This window comes from Urocitellus parryii, chromosome 7, assembly GCF_045843805.1.
Source record: "Urocitellus parryii isolate mUroPar1 chromosome 7, mUroPar1.hap1, whole genome shotgun sequence".
NCBI lineage: Eukaryota > Metazoa > Chordata > Mammalia > Rodentia > Sciuridae > Urocitellus > Urocitellus parryii.
In genome coordinates this window covers 26,828,768-26,836,199 of record NC_135537.1, presented here as the reverse complement: position 1 = coordinate 26,836,199, position 7,432 = coordinate 26,828,768, and the positions used below count along the sequence as shown (strand labels likewise).

General features: G+C 39.4%; 1 pseudogene; it reads left to right on the top strand.

Annotated features, from left to right (window-relative positions):
- Window positions 1–1,941: 1,941 nt before the first annotated feature.
- LOC144255787 (cyclin-K pseudogene) lies at window positions 1,942–4,524 on the top strand (annotated as a pseudogene).
- The last annotated feature ends 2,908 nt before the right edge of the window (window positions 4,525–7,432 follow it).

The window sequence follows — 7,432 nt, the reverse complement described above, 5'->3', positions numbered from 1 at the left end:
CCACTCATATTATGAAAGACAAACTGCCTTACTCAAAGTTCATAGATTTAAATGTTAACCCAATCTTTAAAATTACCTAAACTCCTGTTTGAGGAAACATCTGAGGAGTGTAGCCTACCCAAATTGATACATCAAATTAACTGTCACAGGGATTTCATAGGAAAATGTTTGTGCTGCCTGACTAAAATCAATCAATTCTGAGACTCCAACAGGCAACTTTAAAAATTCTTATTTTTCAATGCTCTACACACCTGAATATTGACACATAATCATGAAGTAGGCATTCCTATCATTGCAAGTTTGAAGAAGTAGAGAAACAATTAGCATTCACAATTTGAGTTCCACTACAAATGCATCAAAATGCATTATTTTGAAACTTACATACCTATAATGTTTGACAATCCATAAGCTCTCTTTTAGTCTCCAAGTCTTTTCTCTCGACTTGATTATTAAACCTCAATTTTTCTTATTCCACAAATCTTTTTGCATGCTATTCCTTTTAATTTGTTATTTGTCTTTATACTATTCTCTCTGGTGAAAATAATTTCTAGGGCTGGGGATGTGGCTCAAGCGGTAGCGCGCTCGCCTGGCATGCGTGCAGCCCGGGTTCGATCCTCAGCACCACATACAAAGATGTTGTGTCCGCCGAAAATTAAAAAAATAAATAAATATTAAAAAATTCTCTCTCTCTAAAAAAATAAAATCTACACATTTTGTCTGTTTCATGACTGCTGGTCCATCCTTACCCTACTGTATGATCTGGCTACTGTCTGAATCACTCCCTCCACTGAATTATGTCCCACTAAATTCATCAAAATACCTAGGTTACCAGACATAATGTGTTCCAGTAAAGCCATTTACATTGTACCTAACTAAAATAATATATTTGTGTCAGAAATAGGAATAACTTCAGAAGCCATCACAATGACTTTCATGATGTAAAGTAGATGCCAAAAAAAGATATTCTGATCTAGACATCATGAATTTCATTTCCATGACTCCTTAAATCTGAAGAGCAAGATTCTGCAGTGCAAATTTAGGTTAAGTTCCCCAAAGTAATGATTACATTTTAGCCAGGGTGGGGGGAAAAGAAATCTAGCAAAGGATCAGAGTAAATCAGATGCAGCAGCACAGAGGAGAGTACACTAAATTATTTCTACTTTCTTTGACCTCCTATATTCAACTCTATCTCACTTATTGATCAGCAGCCTTCAAGGGACTCCTAGGTAAGTATAGGAACCAGACAAAAAAGCAGAAGGCTTGAGGAAAGCTGAAATAGTTATGCTTTCTAAATTTCACTGGCTTTTTTATGGAGGATGAATTATTTGGAAGTATACCTATATGTCTTTTCAATATTTTAATGTTTTAATTTTCATATTTTATTTTCAAGATTCAGATTTAAAAGATATTTTAGTTTTTCTTATTTTTTTCTTTTTTGCTATTGTGCTACAATATTTTTTCTTTCCACTTTATATATTCTATTTCATCATTTTTCAGATGTGTTCCAAAATCACAAGAATCCCTCAAGAGCCTGTTTGTTATTCCTAACAGTTCAAGAAAGTGAACAATTTTGAAATATGAAATGCTGATTGTTTTAAAACTTATCCCAAAGATTCAAACTACATACCCTCATTTTCAACTTTTATTGATTTAGATGTCACTTTCTTAAATGATGCATTTTGAAATATTATGTGAAGAGTAACCATTTGGAAAATCTTTTAGTGTGAAAGTTTCTGGTATTTTGGAACTTGAATAAAATGGCATCATTTTGGGATCTGCCAAAATTTATGAAAAAATCTTTTTTCTAGGCCAGTACCCATTACAATTCATTATTATACTCTCCATGAGATAAATACTTTATGATTGCAAGTAAGAAATACTGATCAACATTTGACAAAATGATTTTTTCTTTTTAAAAGTAATGCCCATTCCACTTCCAAGATGGCCGCAATCAGCAAGGAGAGACGTCGCTAAGGGGCTTGCCTGAGGCGAGGGGATTCTAAAGTTTTCAGACAACCTTTTGGAAAGAACAAGTCTACTCCAATAAATGAAGGAGAATAAAGAAAATTCAAGCCCTTCAGTAACGTCAGCAAACCTGGACCACACAAAACCATATTGGTACTGGGATAAGAAAGACCTGGCTCATACACCCTCGCAACTTGAAGGACTTGATCCAGCCACTGAGGCCCGGTACCGGCGAGAGGGGGCTAGATTCATCTTTGATGTGGGCACACGTTTGGGGCTACACTATGACACCCTGGCAACTGGAATAATTTATTTTCATCGCTTTTATATGTTCCATTCCTTCAAGCAATTCCCAAGATATGTGACAGGAGCTTGTTTTCTCTTTCTGGCTGGGAAAGTAGAAGAAACACCAAAAAAATGTAAAGATATCATCAAAACAGCTCGTAGTTTATTAAACGATGTACAGTTTGGCCAGTTTGGAGATGATCCAAAGGAAGAAGTAATGGTTCTGGAGAGAATCTTACTACAGACCATAAAGTTTGATTTACAGGTAGAACATCCATACCAATTCCTGCTCAAATATGCAAAACAACTTAAAGGTGATAAAAATAAAATTCAAAAGTTGGTTCAAATGGCGTGGACATTTGTAAATGACAGTCTCTGCACCACCTTGTCACTGCAATGGGAACCAGAGATCATAGCAGTAGCCGTGATGTATCTCGCAGGACGCTTGTGCAAGTTTGAAATACAAGAATGGACCTCCAAACCCATGTATAGGAGATGGTGGGAGCAGTTTGTTCAAGATGTCCCTGTTGATGTTTTGGAAGATATCTGCCACCAGATCCTGGATCTTTACTCACAAGGAAAACAACAGATGCCTCATCACACCCCCCATCAGCTGCAACAGCCCCCATCTCTTCAGCCTACACCACAAGTGCCACAAGTACAACAGTCACAACCGTCTCAAGGCTCCGAACCAGCCCAGCCCCAGCAGAAGGACTCCCAGCAGTCAGCCCAGCAGCCGCAGCAGCCGCCCACACAGCCACCCAAGAAGCCGTCCCCACAGCCCAGTCCTCCCCGACAGGCGAAGCGGGCCGTGGTGGTTTCTCCCAAAGAAGAGAGCAAAGCAGCAGAACCACCACCACCTAAAATCCCGAAAATAGAGACCACTCACCCACCGTTGCCTCCGGCCCACCCACCACCAGACCGGAAGCCTCCCCTCGCTGCTGCTCTAGGCGAGGCCCAGCCACCTGGCCCGGTGGATGCCAGTGACCTCCCCAAAGTCCAGATTCCTCCTCCGGCCCACCCGGCCCCTGTGCACCAGCCACCACCTCTACCACACCGGCCCCCACCCCCGCCCCCCTCCAGCTACATGACGGGGATGTCCACCACCAGCTCCTACATGTCTGGAGAGGGTTACCAGAGCCTGCAGTCCATGATGAAGACCGAAGGCCCCTCCTATGGCGCCCTGCCCCCAGCCTATGGCCCGCCAGCTCACCTTCCCTACCACCCCCATGTCTATCCCCCCAACCCACCCCCACCACCTGTGCCTCCTCCCCCAGCCTCCTTCCCCCCACCTGCCATTCCACCCCCTACTCCTGGTTACCCACCACCTCCACCTACCTACAACCCCAACTTTCCACCCCCACCCCCTCGCCTGCCCCCCACCCATGCAGTCCCACCTCACCCTCCTCCAGGCTTGGGCCTGCCGCCGGCTAGCTACCCGCCTCCTGCAGTGCCCCCTGGAGGACAGCCACCTGTGCCCCCGCCCATCCCCCCACCTGGCATGCCTCCTGTTGGGGGACTGGGGAGGGCGGCCTGGATGAGATAACCTGACGCCTTTTTTTTTTCCTTGTTTTTTTTTTTTTTTTAAACAAGAGTTTTTCTAATTAACTTGAAGAGTAGTTTAAGTGTAAGCAGCGGGGACCTTGTATAATGCCAGACAGTTGCAGTAAGGAAGGGAGGGGCCAGATCCCTGGGATGAAATTGGGGTGGTCCTCACACCTGGAGGACGGGGACAGCCAGCTTCAGTGTGGCCTAGGCAGCTCCTCTTGCAGTCTGACTGTACAGTTTCAGCTAACAACGTCTGAGAGTCCTGCACTGGGTTACTTTATACTAGTGAAAATGTTAACCAGCCATATTGGCTCAATAAATAGCTTCAGTAAGGAGTGACTTTCCTTCTAGAAATCAGTGCCTATTTTTCCTGGGAACTCAGTTTTAAAAAGTCCAGTTCCATCTGAGGTCAAGCTGTTGTCATTATTGTCATTCAGTGGTGTTCTCCCCATGAGACCCAATAGGTCAGATGAACCACTTTTTTGATTTAGAGGTATTTGCAGCCTTTGTATTAAACTATTGTGAAGGGGTGGCCTTGTTGGATGGCTTATTTCTTTTTCCTCCTGGGAGAAGGGGAGAAATGTACTTGGAAAGTAATGTATGTTTACATCTATTTGCAAATTCCTGTACATAGAGATATATTTTTTAAGTGTGAATGTAACAACATACTGTGAATGCCATCCTGGTTACAAACAAGTCTCCTTCAGTCAGTTATCCAAATAAAATCAGTTCTGGAACTTGAAAAAAAAAATAAATAAAAAAATAAAAGTAATGCCCAATATATATGAAGGTACAAACAACAAAAAGACACGTCAGCCTAAGCTCATGTTTGGCATTTCACGTTCACTTGGAAGGTTCATGAAAGAGTTGTCAGTTCATCCACTCCAGCAACTGAAGAGAGAGAGTGTGAAAGTAGTGGTGGTTTTCATAGAAGGGGGCTGAGAAGGCATAAGTCACATTTCATGAGAATATATGATTTTCATCTACTGGGGAAACATCAGAGCCTTTCCCAGATTTGTGCTTAAAGGAGAAAGGAAAATACTCTCAAATCAATTAAAAGAAGAAGAAGAAGTGGAGCCCAAGTAAATTTTTAAAATAGCAATTTAAATAAATTTATAATTTTTAATTCAAATAACAAATGCCTTTTTAAAATATCCTGATGTTTATTCATATAAAATTATTAATAAGATCTTTTCTACAATAAAAAAATAACCTGAAGATCAATTATGAGTTTCAACTTTCAGAATGCCTATCCTGAAAATTTCCTAAATCAATTATATTTGTTGTTGTTGTTGTTGTTGTTTGTCTTTTTTTGGGGGGGGGAAGGTTGTGTACCAGGGATTGAACTCAGGGACACTTAATTATTGAGCTATATCCCCATATTGTACTTTTTATTCTGAGACAGGGTCTCACAACTTCCACATTTCTGGGATTATAGGCTTGTGCCACCACACCCAGTTTATATCTCTTTTTAAGTCATTCACAATGTGAATTCTGACCCTGTCTCAAAATAAAAGAACTCATTCTTCTTTAGAATATATTTCTGAATTAAAAATATGTTTTCTGTTATCTATGTACTTCTGATACTGCTACATTTTAAAGATTAGACTTTTCAAAGGAATTTATCAGATCCAATTAAAACTTTGTAATCAAAGACCACCAGAGAGATAATAGTAGACGCACAAAGTTACATCTCTTAATGTGACAAGGGAAGATGCCCATTGGCAACCCTGGGGTATCCAACAGGGTTAGTAGAGACTTTAAAGTTGAATTTGTATTTGACTATTTGTCGTAGGTTTCAAGAATTTGTCCTGATTGGGTGCTTTCAAACAATGGAGACAACTGGTAATTTGGTGTCTTAATAAACCTTGTCCAGAGGATGGGGTTAGTGTTGTCACTTGTAAAGAAGCAGTGGTTACTTTTGTTGACTAGATGGTGGAGAGATGCTTGGTTGTTTTGTGAGTGGTGGTACGGTTTTCTTGTTTCCTTGTGTATACACACCATTATAGATCATCTTGTTTTTGTCTTGTTCTATTATGTCAACTAGGACAATATCATCCCAAATGTACAAAAAAAGTGCTTGGAGGGGAAAATCTTTGATACTAACAATAGTCTGTACTATCTAATACATAATCAGGTATATAATACAATTTATTATTAACATTTTATGAATAATGAAATTATGAAAACATAGGGACAATTATGGAAAAATTTATGAAAGAATGAACTTAGACATTAATTGTTAGCATCAAAGTCTGTTATTCTTCCTTTTTTCTCTCTCTCTCTTATCTTTTTCTCTAACCAGAAATACATTTCTCTGATCAATATTGAGGCTTGAAGATGCTCTCCTTGCTTAGTATATGTAGGGTTTAGGATTCAAGCCTAATTATCTATAGGTCAGAAACGTACCCTCCCCCTTGAAAATTTTCCCACAATTCCATCCCATAGCCATTTGAAATAGATATTATGGAATTTCCTGAAAGGAGACTACACTGGGTTCTACTCTTGTTGCCTCATGAAATATTCAAATGTGCATCCCTTCTCCTCTGACTTCCATTTTTGATAAACAAGAATTTATGCCTCTCTGAAATTTTCAATTTCTTGAGAAAACAGAACATTCTAGGAAATGAGTTGCACTTAATTAAGAGAGAAGAATAAGCATTTACCTGTAATGCTAAGAGATACAGTCACCTAACTCAGTCACAGCTGTATGAAAACAGATTTACCCAGTGTTAATGATGAGATTGCATAACATTTGCTGACTTCTCAATAGGGAAATTCAACAACTTTGAGCTCCAACTCTATTCTGTTCTTTTAGAAAAACAATATGCAAAATATCAGCATACATTAAGAGAATAATGTTCAATCAGTTTATAATTCTAAACTTACCTTTAGCTTTATATTATTCTCATCTGGAACACTGTAGTATAAAACCACCCCTAAACCCTGCCCTGAACCAATGGATTGAGAGTTAGGTCAACCTATATCAATTCTAAAATCTCCTCTATTGTAATGTGTACCTAGGTCAAGAACATGTGCAGTATAGCAAAAAGTGATGTCCAGGCTGTGCTGTTTAAAGTCTATTTCTTTGCAAACTCAAACATAAATTTCTTCCTTATTGCTCTCTATAAATTCCAGATTAGGACAGTGATGTGTTATTTTCAATTTAGTGGCCCCACTTAATATGTACCTAGCCACTGACCATAATGAGAAAAATGAAAGGTTTAGAGTTGACTCACAGCCACTTTTTTTTTCTCCCTTTCTTTTTCAGATAATTGATCTCTTCCACCAAAGAACATCAAATCAAAGACTTCTCAGGGCTGGGGTTGTGGCTCATTGGTAGAGTGCTTGCCTAGCGTGTGTGGGGATTTGGGTTCAATTCTCAGCACCGCATATAAATAAATAGAGGTCCATTGACAACTAAAAGAAAAAAAAATAAAAAGTTTTCTCATACCTGTGATATCAGTGGCCTCACTGGTATGGGGATGTGAGCCTTTATGAGCCCATATATTACAAGTGGTATCTACTTCCTTTTGAGATTGCTTGTACCTAACAATGTTTGATTTCAAATTTTTCTTTTGATAGAAATTTCAATATCATAATTTATCATAATTTCATTTCCTCCAGTATACTA